Source organism: Euprymna scolopes, chromosome 42 (assembly GCF_053919585.1).
Source record: "Euprymna scolopes isolate OS-2025 chromosome 42, ASM5391958v1, whole genome shotgun sequence".
Classification (NCBI taxonomy): Eukaryota; Metazoa; Mollusca; class Cephalopoda; order Sepiida; family Sepiolidae; genus Euprymna; species Euprymna scolopes.
In genome coordinates, this window is record NC_136523.1 from 49,699,150 (window position 1) to 49,713,236 (window position 14,087).

The following is a 14,087-nucleotide window of genomic DNA, read 5'->3' on the forward strand; positions in this document are numbered from 1 at the left end:
ATCGTTCCATCGTTGTACTGGTTCAAAGTTGTTGCTTGGTTCAGTCAGTTCTGCAATAAAGGAACTCCCTCGCCAAACACAACTCTTATTCTTACCAGGTGATGTCTTCAAAACAATGGAGAATATTGCTATTGTCTGGGGTTTACGATTTATGTATGGCACGACAAGGCACGGCAAATAACTCCTGCTAATTTTTTATTTGTGTGATAATTAGGCACGTCATTCGAGCAACCTGTGATTCTTATGTCAAGAACAACAGGAAGCAACTGCTTTTTATTATGACGAACTGGTATGCAGTTTCTCTTTTTTTTTCTTTTTTTTTTTTTTTTAATTATTTCTCTAGTATTAATTTTAATTTAGAAAAACTAGCATGTTTATTTTATTTACATTAAAAATCTTTGTAGGAAACAAGCCAGGCATGAGTGAACTATTTTGGGGCAATTGTAACTCTATAATGTCCCCTAATTAGAGTTATCCTGGAAAATCCGTTCTGGTAAAAATTTATTTTCACCATGACTAATGTTTGTGCAAAATTTTAAAAAGATCCAAGGCATGCTTATTGAGAAAAGTGCAAAAAAATGAACAGACGAACGAGAGTGAATTACTAGGTCCAATCCTTCCTTTATTTGAAGACCATGTACATATATATGACTACTTCATTTAATCACATAAATTAATATACGAAAGTATAATTTTATGTGTAAACTTTAAGCATTTACTTCAACAGTGCTCAATACATAGGTAGAGCAAGGTAGTAAGTTATAAAAATATATATGGCAATTAAGCTACACATAATATTCCACGTAGCTTAATTGCCATATATATTTTTATAACTACTACTACTACTATATATATATATATATATATATATATATATATATATACACGTTTTATTTTTTGTTATCGTATCTTCCTGTTAAATTACATTATTGTTTCGGCTACACGGCCGTTTTTTTTTTTTGCCGTCTGTAGCGTCCTCAGACTTTTATAGAAATGTTCGCTATTTTGGAATGAAAGAGTGGAAGCGAACATTTCTGTAAAAGTCTGAAGATGCTACAGACGGCCAAAAAAAAAACGGCCGTGTAGCCGAAACAATAATGTAACTTAACAGAAAGATATGGTAACAAAAAAATAAAACGCATATTTGCTCTACAACAGTATTGAGCACTTTCTTTAGTTTTTATTAATTACCATCTCCACTAAATATATATATATATATATATATATATATATATATATATATATATTCAGGATTGATGAATGAGAGATTTAGGAGAAATAAATAATTTGTTTATATATTTTAGTATGCATTCAAGTAACCTGGGATATTTAGTGTCAAGAACATAAAGCAACTGCTTTTTATTTAGACGAACTGGCATGCATTTTTTTTTTTTTTTTTTTTTTTTTTAAATAAGTTGTTTTTTTTCCAGACTGATAGCTGAAAGATTTGGGAGAAATAAATAATTTGTTTATATATTTATTTGTCATTGTCAGTTTCTTTTGGTAAACATTTACTACTTAAATACAAAAAAAAAAAGAAAAGAAAAAAAAAACAAACAACAAACAAAGCAAACACTTTGTATAAAAAACAACAAAACATTTACAATTAAAAAGATAAACTTTTTTTTTTCATTTTAATTTCAGGGAACAATTTTTTTTTTTTTTCGTTTTATGTTTCACTCGTATCTGCTTTTTAATATTCCACACAAGTCTAAAAACAAACAAACAAGAAATGATGCTTGTGCACTTTTGCTACCGCGCTATTTTAAAAGTTTTTTCAGAGTAAATTCAAGCTTCATAATATCTATTTTTTTTAAATTGTTAGGTGGAAGCAATGAATAGGGTACTTCTGTATGACAGTGACATATTAGCAACAGAGACGAGTTATTGACCCCTGTTTTTCGAAAAAGAAAGGACATCTAGCGGCCATTATGTGAACCTCAAATATAAATAAGTGTTTATAATAACACAAAAATATATGAAAATTGAAATATTTATTGAATAAAAAATGTGTCAAAATATAATTTTAATCTATTAATAATTTCTTTTCAATGAGTGATTTAATGTATCAAAATATTATTTTTGTTTGTCAATGTAGCAAAATAGAATTTTTAAAAAACATGAAACGTTTATAGAAGTTTAAGAATAATTTGTTTTTGTTTTATTTTTTTTTTACACAAAGATAGTTTTATCTTTACAGTAAGATTGTATAAACATATATTAACATATAATTTTTGTTTGTCAATGTATCAAAATATAATTTTAAAAATATGAAACATTTATAGAGGTTTAAGAATCATTTTTTTTTTTTTGTACGGGAGATTGTATAAAAAAAATATAAAAACAATTTTAGTTTGCACACACTTTTAAAAAAAGGAAGAGTTATCGACGCCTGTTCTTTGGCTGACAAGTGACATCTGTCGGCGGTTCTTGAAACTAAAATACACACATTCGCCTCATGTCACTGTCATGCAGAAGTACCCAGAATTGTTACAAAACACTCTTCCCTCCTCAATGGCTTTCAAAATAATAACGTTATTATTTCAGCACGGTGGCAAAAATGCATAAGCACTAAAAAAAAAAAAAAAAAAAAGATTGTTTACTTTTTTACGAAGATTTAAAAAAAAAAAAAAAACAGCAGCAAGTGCCATTTGTCATGCCTTAATTTGTTGTACCCAAAATAGTAAAATAATTATTGCCGTATATTTCAAATTTGCATAATAAAACCTATTTACCTAATAAATTTCAATAAAACTTACTTAAAAATATTAGTCTGTCTTTTTCAAGTCGTACACTAACTGTTTGTATAAAACATTAACATAAGTCTATCACTTTGGACATGGTCATAAATAATTTAACTTTCACACGATGCAGACCTAATATCTAATTCACAACTCTTACATACGCACGCGTCCTTTACACAAGCAAAGACTTCTTTTTCATTTACACTTTCCATATAAACATAAATGCATAAACTTCTGACACACTTGTATCTACAAAAAAATAAATAAATAACATCTCTCAAATTAAAACTGACTCAGCAATAGATAAGTAAGAAAAGTTGATTTGCTATAAAACACAGCAAAGAAAAAACAAAAAAACTACCTTTTTCTTACCAAATTATATATTTGAAAGCATTGCTATTATCGTATATTTTATTTTTAGTCGCGTGCAAGCGACTCTATAAGTCGGTCCGTCGGTCGGTCTGTCCGTAACACTTTTGTGCTTGGCCTTTTTGGTTAAGATCAAAGGTCTGTTGTTAATAGATGCTGTTCTTAACTTTTTAAGCTTTTCTTGGCCTTTTGCATATTTTTCTAGATTCCCCACTCCAACAAAACTGTTTTTCTTCCAAAATTCAAGAAATTTTTATTTGCCAATGAATTGAACTTTTTTCTTCACACACACACACACATTTTAATTACAAAAAAAAAAACATTTACACACACTCACAAAGTAATTGTAAATATATTCTTTTTTGCAAAAACGCTGGGGTTTTCATTAGTTAGTTTAGAGTCCACAGAGTGAATGAGGTATTGTGGTAAATGTTGCCAGTCAAGAGTAAAGTCGCCAAAGACTCAATTTTCACTTTAGTAACAAAGACCCTGCAACACTCCCCCACCCAGATCTTAAAGGGCCTTGTGCCTAAATTTGAATTTTGCTTTTAATTTTACATTGAATTATTTTGATTGTAATTTTCATTTTCACGAAATGAATTATATATAAAGATCAAAGTATAGTATCTGCTCCGGCAGATATTGCAAGCAAAGACCATATGTGGAGGCGACCCCACATATAAGACCTTCGTTAATGTAAGGGAAACCCTTCATACCAATTGTCACTATCCAGCTCCCCTACTCCCCGGGGAGCTGGTCCCCATTTCCCCTTCACTCCTCACATTAAAAATCGGCCTTGTGCCTAATTTGCTCGGTGGGGGAGCAAATAAATACCATTTTCTTGGCCTTTTGGCCAAGATCAAAGTGTAGTATCTGTTCTTACTACATGCTGTACTTATGTTTGTAACTTTGTGATATAAAGTGGGAGATCACTTTTCTGTATTAATTTAATGTAAAATGATCCCCCACTTTACAACCAGTCAGTCTCAAAGTCATTCTCCAGATCATTCAAGTTGTTTTTGAAGGATTCCAATTATTTTTGAAGCATTCAAGTCATTCTTAAGGTCATTCAATTCATTCTTAAGTTCATTAAAGTCATTCTAAGTCATTTACTTTTTATTTATTTAAGTCATTTCAGCCCATTTTTCAATCATTTTAGTTCTCTTTAAGAATTTCATATCAACCCTACATTCACGCATTCATTCATTACATGAGAGCACGCAACTAATGGCTATCAACCTTGTACTAAATAAATAAAACAGTAATGTGGGCGTGTGTCCATCTGTAAACATTCAACCAAAAAACTGTTCATTGTAACTGGCCAACATATTTTTACTTCTTTCTGCGCATGCCCGAATTCAATTCATTTCTCGAGGTCGTTTCATCTATGTACATATAGAATAGTAGCGTTCGTGTGTGTACAACTCTCCTACAGCCCAAACCACCGGACCGATCATGACCAAACTTGGCATGATGATGGTCTCCGAACGAGGGATGTATCACACCATTTTCCAAGATAAAGATCAAGGTCATATTTGGTTTGGCTCTTACAGCATCCACTTACTGCAAAGGTGCTCGCGAAACGGGTACCTGAGCATACAGCAAAAGTCCCACGCAAAGCGCGGGTATTTTTGCTAGTATTAAATCTTTTTTACCGATCTCTCGATAGCTAATAATTGGTAGGAGACGCAGCTGGAGTGCTAAATGTTTCGGTTTCGATATTAGTCTGAGTGTGGCCTCCAAGTTCCATACAAGTTTAGTTCCATTAAAGAATGCTGTTCACTCTACACTCTGAAGCAACAGAGAAGAGGGTTGGTGAGCTGATGTCCTAGGTGATGAGAGGAGACATTTACATTAACTAGCTCATTTTTTTTTTTTACTTTTGAAATCACTATTATATACTAAGTATAATTAGCTCCCTAATAAAATACAAAATCTGCATAAATTAAAATATATTTAAGTGAATTTTACGAACCCATAATCCCCCACCTAAACTAATCTCTATATAAAAGCGAAAATGTGTGTATGTATGTATGTATGTGTGTGTGTGCACTTTTTCTTTATGTCTGCAAAAGGCTTTTTTCGCCAGTCTTCTCGGTCTTCTTAAAACTTTTTATATGCTTTTTAAATGATAATATATATGAGTTACAAACGGGAGTCGCATGCGTATTTAATTTGCCCGACTTTCACACGCTATTTTTTCCAGATTTTTCGATCGCCGTATGTTTCTTTCAGTATAAAAAAGCGAATGTTTGGGCGGGAGAAACAGAAATTGCCTTGCAGCGCAAATCGCGTCAAGGTCAAACATCACACGACCTCACTTTCGAGCACCTGTTAATTTCACTTTATAAACGATAAATTAACACAGCTTTCATTTCCTCTCCCCTCGTGGCCGAGATGGTTTAGCTGTCTAGGTTTTTTTTCCCTTTCGTTTCCACCTTTGCGTCAAGGCTTCGGGTTTGAGCCTACCTTTTTTCTTTTACACCTCCAAACACCCGGCCAACGTTTTTTTTTTTTTTAAAGAAGGTTGTTTTGATCTAACCCCCCCCAACACACACACACACACACACACACCTCCAACCACCCGGCCAATGTCGGGTACCCCTTCCTGCTAGTTTATTTATATAAAAGGCAAAAGCGACCCACGCATTTTTGTATATCCAGCAAAGGCTTTTTTCGCCAGGGTTCTCCAAGAGGGTTACTATATTTTAGAGCTTTAAAAAAAAAACCTAGATCATAATATCTACGATTTGCAAAGGGCCGTCATGTCTAGATTCACTTTGATTGACTTTTATCGCTATTCCGTTCTGTCCTGTGTTTGTTTGGCATTTTAGTATAAATGAAGTGAAACTAATCGCCATTTTGAATGTTCCAATACATCGGTAAACACTGCATGTTTTTCGAGCTGAATAAACATGTTACATTGAATAAAAACACAAAAAGTATATCCAGTTTGGTAGAAAAGTAACTTATCTTGCCTTTGATAACATTTATTTGTTATATATTTGTTTTTTGACAACTTTTTCGGATCTATGTGTACAGTAATAAAAACCCTGATATTGTTTTCAGAACATCTGAGAATTAGCGCTATTATCTTTCATACAAACTTTGTATAACCATGTCTACAGTCCATCCTTCTTTTACTGCCTCGTTTCAATGCATTCGACAACTCATAATTCCTCGGACATTGTTCCGTGCAATGCATCGCAGTCAAAGTGGTTTATTTTTACGATGCGCCATTCTGTAAAATGACTGGTTCTTTCATAAAAGAAAGTTTTTATGTCTGAGTGCGAAAGACAGGATCAAACAACAGCTGCTGCTGCTCCCGTGACAGGTTTGGCGTTGCCGATTCCAAGAATAAAAATGTCATCCATAAATGGTCGACTCTTTAAGATCAACGAAGCGGAATTTTCTGTAGACATGGATAAAAATGGGCTTAGAAGCTGTTATCTTTGTATCGCAGGGAACCTGCGGAGAATGAACAGTACTGAAGGAATGAGATATAAAATCGTCAATCTATAATAATAACATGTTCAGACAATTTCATATTCCTACATTTGTTATCATGCTGAACGCCATTTTTTTTTTTTTTTTTTTTTTTGTAAATTCACCCTTGTCCGTTCGTCCGTCCACACTTTTCTCAATAACTACACCTTGGAATTTTTTAAAATTTTGCACAAACATAAAATAAGTAAAAAGTAACACAATGGATTTTCCGGGAAAACTCTGGTTGCCCCCCCCCCCCAGGCGTGCCTTTTGGGTTAAAATTGACAAATTTGTGTTTCATACCTTGGATTTTTTTTTTATAAAACTTTCTGAAAAGTTGTAACTAACTGATTTCTATATAATTTCGTTTGTCTATACTTCACGATAACTGTTGGGTGTGCCCCAGGGGCTCTTTTAGGGCTGATAAAAACACTCCATTTTTGGAACTATTTTATCATATTTGTCCAAAATTTTCTATGTATGTCTATTTAGCAGTTTTGCATGGTGTTGAACTCAAATTTAAATATGTTATGGCCTTGGGGACTTTTTGGGCTAAATGGGGAGATGGACTTAGTCATTTCTTTTTTTTGCATCGTGCAGAACTCAAATTTATATATGTTAAGGCATAAAACTACACCGTTTGTTTATTTTCACCAGAATTTGACGTCCCCTGGATACTTTTGGTGCTAAATGAGGGGGGGGGGCTGAACTTAGTCATTTTTTATTTTAAATAAAAACCCAAAATTGGCAGAGGAGTTTGGTAGAGTTCTCAAAGGTCAAATCGTTGAACTTGGACCCCTTGACAGCCAAATTTCTGGCTGAAAACGGATTACAAAGATTATCCCAAATCTCAGTACACTGCATATAAAATTTCGAGTCTGTAGACTTAAAATTGACAGAGTTATTGCATAAGGAAATGTACACAGACACATATACAGACACGTTCACTTTTATAGCTATATAGATATACTAGCATAGGTGCCCGGCGTTGCCCGGGTATTTGGAGGTCTATGTTAAGCAAAAAAAAAAAAAAAAAAAAAAAAAAAACGGTCAATTTTTTTTTTTTAACTTTGACCCCTATTATGACCCCTTAAAATTTATTGTTTTGGGCTCAAATCAAGTTATTAAGTTAGATCCATGCCCAAGGAACCTATATCTACAACTTCACGTGTGTAGACCCAAAATTGTCGGAGGAGTTTGGTAGAGTTCTCAAAGGTCAAATCGTTGAACTTTGACCCCTTAATCGCCAAATTTCTGGCCAAAAACCAATCACATCGATTTTCCCAAATCTCAGTATCCTGTATATCAAATTTTGAGTATGTAGACTAAAAAATTGACAGAGTTATTGCATAGGGAAATGTACACAGACACACACACAGACACTTTCACTTTTATAGATATATAGATGAGCACTGTCTGAGAAATAAAAAGTTAGTCAGCTGGTCTTGTTGCGAGATCACAACTTCCTGTTGCTCGATTACTATAGATCGTCTGAATCAACGTAAAAATTTCTCTTCATTCGGTGATGGTTGACACTGACTTAAGGGTTTAATTCCTTGCCAACGAAGTCAAAGGTGACTATAGAGGTTCAAATCCTTTGCTCAGGAAAATATCACTTTCCCAACAACAGAATGTAGACAATCCAGTTACGATTTCACTAATATATAATTTTTAAAAAATATTACGTATACAAATAAATAAAATTAGTATGGTAATATTACTAAAACATTACTCTTAAACATTATTCTGTGATTAGTTCTTCTTTCTTAGAAGTGCACGCCTGTGGAACTCTCTCCCGTTTGCCTCTTCATATATTTATTCTCGGTGTTTGCAGGGATTTATGTTGCGAGTGAAACAGTCGCATCTGCGAATGGTTTTTACAAAATCAGAACTAGAACGCTTATCTTTTGTCGATTGCTTTTTTTTTTTTTTAACCGACAATCTTCCAAAGCTCATTACTGAGTGAACCATGTCTTTTCAACCTTTGTTTTTTAATAAATTAAAACACAAAAAGGTTTAATAGAACAATGTACTCTTTTTTTTTTTTAAAACGAATGTTGTTTAAAAGACATCTGAAGAAATTTGAATGTTTATACTTTCAAGTCTCAACATAAAATTCAGTGCTTATTTAGAACTAGCAGGGATCCCCAGCGTTGCCTGGGTGTGTGAAGGTGTATCAATGACCCTCCCCCCCCCTGGGAGGGGGAAATAAGAAAGTAGTAGTAGCGGGGGTAGGGGATCAAAACAACAGTCGGCAGTTTGGGTGGAGAGAGCTGTTAAATAAGTGGTAGTAGGCAGGCAGGCTTGAACCCGTGACACAAAGGAGAAAAAAAAAACGTAACGTCTTAGCCGATGCGTCTATGGTGCAAGCAGAAGTCGAGGGCCTTAACATTTAAGCATAGTCAATCCAACTGACACAATGACTGGCGAAAATGTCGGCGAAAAAAAGCGACCCCTCCTTGTACAAAACTGCCGAGTTGAGGGTGAACGAATGAATATTTTTGACCAATTTTTCGATATTTGTCGTTTGAAGGATGGAGCTTCAAAACGATACTGATATCATGAGGATCCGTCCAGTGTCAAAAGATTTTTGGCAAACATACACACACACACACACATTTTGCCTTTTATATATTATATAAAAAAAACAAAGCAAATAATCTTTATAAACTATGTACTCGTCATGGAACAAAGATGTCATATTCCAAAAATCATGTAGGTTTGGCTAGTAATTTTTCTAGCTTAGCTAGTAAACGAAAATATTTAGTTGTGAAAGGTCAACTAAAGATAAATTGTCTACAGAACCCAGGCTCGGTTTAATTATTTTGTGAGGAAAATCGTTGTATGTGCTTGCAGAACATGATTTCATTTTGCAAAGGGAGAAAAAAATAGAACATCAATGTTTGGTGCATTTTAGGTCAGAAAGCCGGTATCTTTAGACAGCCTGATCTGGTAGTACTAGTTATATAAAAATAAAGATATATTAAAAAAAAAAAAAAAAAAGAAAAAAAACTTATGTACCTTTGTTACCAGGTAGGCAAATATATAAGAGGAAGGAAAATTAATCACAATCAAATCTAAAAGTCTAATATAATACTCTAAAGAAGGTTGGAGTATTTTTATAATATATTTATACTTTTTTTTAATGCTAAAGACAAAAAAAAAATCAAAAACGGACAATATATAAGAAAATATGAAAAACAAAAAGGAAACAATGAATTTTTTTAATCTAAAAAAAAGAAAAAATAGGATAAAAAAATGAAAGAAAATAAAAGATAGAAAAATGAAAGAAAATAAAAGATAGAAAAATGAAAGAAAATAAAAGATAGAAAAATGAAAGATAGAAAAATGAAAGAAAATAAAAGATGGAAAATAAAAGATAGAAATAATGAAAGAAAATAAAAGATAGAAAATAAAAGATAGAAAAATGAAAGAAAATAAGATAGAAAATAAAAGATAGAAAAATGAAAGAAAATAAAAGATGGAAAATAAAAGATAGAAAACTGAAAGAAAATAAAAGATAGAAAATAAAAGATAGAAAAATGAAAGAAAATAAGATAGAAAATAAAAGATAGAAAAATGAAAGAAAATAAAAGATGGAAAATAAAAGATAGAAAAATGAAAGAAAATAAAAGATAGAAAAATGAAAGAAAATAAAAGATAGAAAAATGAAAGAAAATAAGATAGAAAATAAAAGATAGAAAAATGAAAGAAAATAAAAGATAGAAAAATGAAAGAAAATAAAAGATAGAAAAATGAAAGAAAATAAAAGATAGAAAATAAAAGATAGAAAAATGAAAGAAAATAAAAGATGGAAAATAAAAGATAGAAAAATGAAAGAAAATAAAAGATAGAAAATAAAAGATAGAAAAATGAAAGAAAATAAGATAGAAAATAAAAGATAGAAAAATGAAAGAAAATAAAAGATGGAAAATAAAAGATAGAAAAATGAAAGAAAATAAAAGATAGAAAAATGAAAGAAAATAAAAGATAGAAAAATGAAAGTAAATAAGATAGAAAATAAAAGATAGAAAAATGAAAGAAAATAAAAGATAGAAAAATGAAAGAAAATAAAAGATAGAAAAATGAAAGAAAATAAGATAGAAAATAAAAGATAGAAAAATGAAAGAAAATAAAAGATGGAAAATAAAAGATGGAAAATAAAAGATAGAAAAATGAAAGAAAATAAAAGATAGAAAAATGAAAGAAAATAAAAGATAGAAAAATGAAAGAAAATAAAAGATGGAAAATAAAAGATAGAAATAATGAAAGAAAATAAAAGATAGAAAATAAAAGATAGAAAAATGAAAGAAAATAAGATAGAAAATAAAAGATAGAAAAATGAAAGAAAATAAAAGATGGAAAATAAAAGATAGAAAAATGAAAGAAAATAAAAGATAGAAAAATGAAAGAAAATAAAAGATAGAAAAATGAAAGAAAATAAGATAGAAAATAAAAGATAGAAAAATGAAAGAAAATAAAAGATAGAAAAATGAAAGAAAATAAAAGATAGAAAAATGAAAGAAAATAAAAGATAGAAAAATGAAAGAAAATAAAAGATGGAAAATAAAAGATAGAAAAATGAAAGAAAATAAAAGATAGAAAAATGAAAGAAAATAAGATAGAAAATAAAAGATAGAAAAATGAAAGAAAATAAAAGATAGAAAAATGAAAGAAAATAAAAGATGGAATAATGAAAGAAAATAAAAGATGGAAATAATGAAAGAGAAAATATAAAGAGATGAAAGAGAAAAGATGAAAAAATGAAAAGAAATAAAAGATGAAAAAATTTAAATTAAAGAGAAAATAAAAATGAAAACAAAATGAAAAAAAGATATTTAAAAAAAATGAGAGAAAATGACAGATGAAAAAAAATGAAAGAAAATAAAGGATGAAAAAAATGAAAGGGAGAAAAAGATAAAATAAAAGATGGAAATTTCTAAAATTATGTTCTCCGCCAAAAAAAACAAAAAATAAATAAATAAATACAATAAAATATATAAAAAAAATTTTATTTTGACATATCTTATCACCCATCACCAGTGCAGAATCCTCCTCCCCTCCCAAAGTCTGGTTGTCTAAGACGAACTATCCAACCGCGTCAGAACACGTTCTTTTCTAAATTCAGCAATAAACGATTCATTATAATTTATCGGACAACTTGGACAGACGAGAGGTGGATATGAAGGAAATCTCCATGATTATACATTTCTGGCAACAAACGTCTTCTTAGACGAATTCGCACACATCTCACACGCTGTTGTTTCTTTTACCAAAATGAAGCACTGGAACTACAACAGGAAGCATCTGGGATATTTAAGGTGCAATAAATGTGAAACCAATTTAGGATCATACTGCTGATGAGATGATTAACCAAGTGTTACCTCCACCCATTCCAATCAGTCATTCGAAGCATGGGATGTTTCCCCATTCTGTTGCAATCAATGTTCACTCTCCACAATCATAGCCATTTCTGTAACAGACCAGGCGATCGTCTGTCATCTTTTACTGAAGGTGATGAGCATTGTCTTACAGAATTTATAGTTTAATAATAATACTTCAACGAACGTATGTACGTGTGCCACGGTTTCAAGATTATAAATTATCCAATTTATTAAAAATGAAAATGGTTAAAAATCATCTTTCAGAATTAAGATTTTTATCAACAATTTTTCTTGGCCTTTTGCCTAGGAACACAGTGTAGCATCTGTTCTGATACTATACTTCGCTTTTTCTGTCCTCGGTCCGTGGAGGAGAAATTCTTCTAAATTAAGGCAGTTTTTATCTTTGTTTCTATCTAGAGTGCCCTTTTTTGAGGAACTGGATATTGCCCACATTAAAAACCTTTTTCTGACCTTGATCAGTGGAAGAGAAATCCTTCTAGATTGAGGCAATTTTTTAATCTTTGTTCCTATCTAGAGTGCCCCTTTTTGGGGAGCTGGATTTTCCCCACATTAAAAATCGACCTCCAAGACAAATGTCTTCTGGGGGTCCTCCAGACCCAACGAAGTAGCCACCAAGCCCCTGTACTCTCCTAAATGCACGGTGTGGGCTGCAATCTCGGCCAGAGGCATCATCGGACCAATCTTCAGTGAAGAATCTGACGCAGCAGTGACAGTCACCAAGGAGTGGTATGTGGAGGTCTTCAAGACCTTCAAGAGTGAGCTCCAGATCATCTACCCGTTGCTCATGAGCAAGTTCTGGTTCCAGCAGGATGGAGCAAGTTCTCACACCTCAAACCTGTCCCGAGATTGGCTGAAAGAGAATTTCGGAGGCCGAGTGATCAGTCTCAAGACTGATTTTGAGTGGGCATCTATAGCCTGGACCTAGGCTATCTTAAGGACAGAGTCTACGCAGGGAAACCCAGAACCATCACGAAACTCAAGGAAGTCATCAGGGAGGAGATGAGAGCCATTACCACTTTCGTCTGTAAGAACGTCATGGACAACTTTGTGCTGCGCCTCAAGAAATGCACAAAGCTAAATGGAGGTCATCTTGAACATATGCTGTAGAACGGAGAAAAAAAGCCAAAGACGCTTGTGTTTTGATGTGATGTTTTGAATATAATAAACTAGTTATGACCAAAGTTTCATTTCATTCGGACAAAACACTAAGAAACGGGGCCTAATTAGAATTGGGGCCCGTTTTTGGGGGGTCACCCTGTATATATGAGTGTTGGGACGATTAATCGGAATCAGAATCGGAAAAATCAGCTTTTGGGGGTATCGGAATCGGTATTGAAAAAATTTGAGCCTGTTTTCCGATGCCAAAACCGATTCCATTGATTATCTTTTTATTTGATTTTGCTTAAAGAAACATCTTCCACTGTTTGTAGTAATGATAAAAAAAATATTTATTGATTTAAACTTCCAGTAAGACTAAAATATCTAGATCGACCCAATCACAAATGTATTTTTACGTTTGAGAAAATATATTCACATTTAAGATGTATTTTTACGGTAATCAGGACAAAATAACAATTTTATAGTCAAATATTTAGAAATTTACAAAGAATCGGAATCGGGAAAAATACTGGAATCGTCTCATCACTATATATATATATATACACACACACACACACACACAAAAAAATCAGAAAAAAAATGTCTCTAATGTGTTAACGTTTATAAATTAGAAGCATAGAAAGTTGATATTGTGTTTACTGTTGCCACATATGGGCAGGAGCTGTTAGAAAAGACTTGTCCTGCCTTGATAGGGTTCAAAATAGACTTCGTGGCCTGGTGGGAGATGTCCTTTTCTCTTCGCTGCAACCTCTATCTCACAGAAGAGATGTTGCGAGTTTGTCTCTGCTTTATCGTTATTTTCATGGAAAGTCTTTGACTGAGCTTCAATCTATGGTCCCCCCCTCGCCAAACTTTCACAAGAAACACTAGACTAGCTGAAAACATTATCAATAATTTTCCACACTCTTTATCTGTGCCTAAACCTAAACATAGATTCCATGATCAAAGCTTCTTTCTTAGAACT

General features: G+C 32.2%; 1 protein-coding gene and 1 pseudogene across 2 annotated transcripts in view; one reads left to right on the plus strand and one right to left on the minus strand.

The window, feature by feature from the left end:
- Positions 1–14,087, minus strand: part of LOC145267101 (E3 ubiquitin-protein transferase MAEA-like) — a 981,197-nt gene that overhangs the window by 489,772 nt on the left and 477,338 nt on the right. The window lies entirely within an intron of this gene.
- LOC145267263 (U2 spliceosomal RNA) lies at positions 3,947–4,080 on the plus strand (annotated as a pseudogene).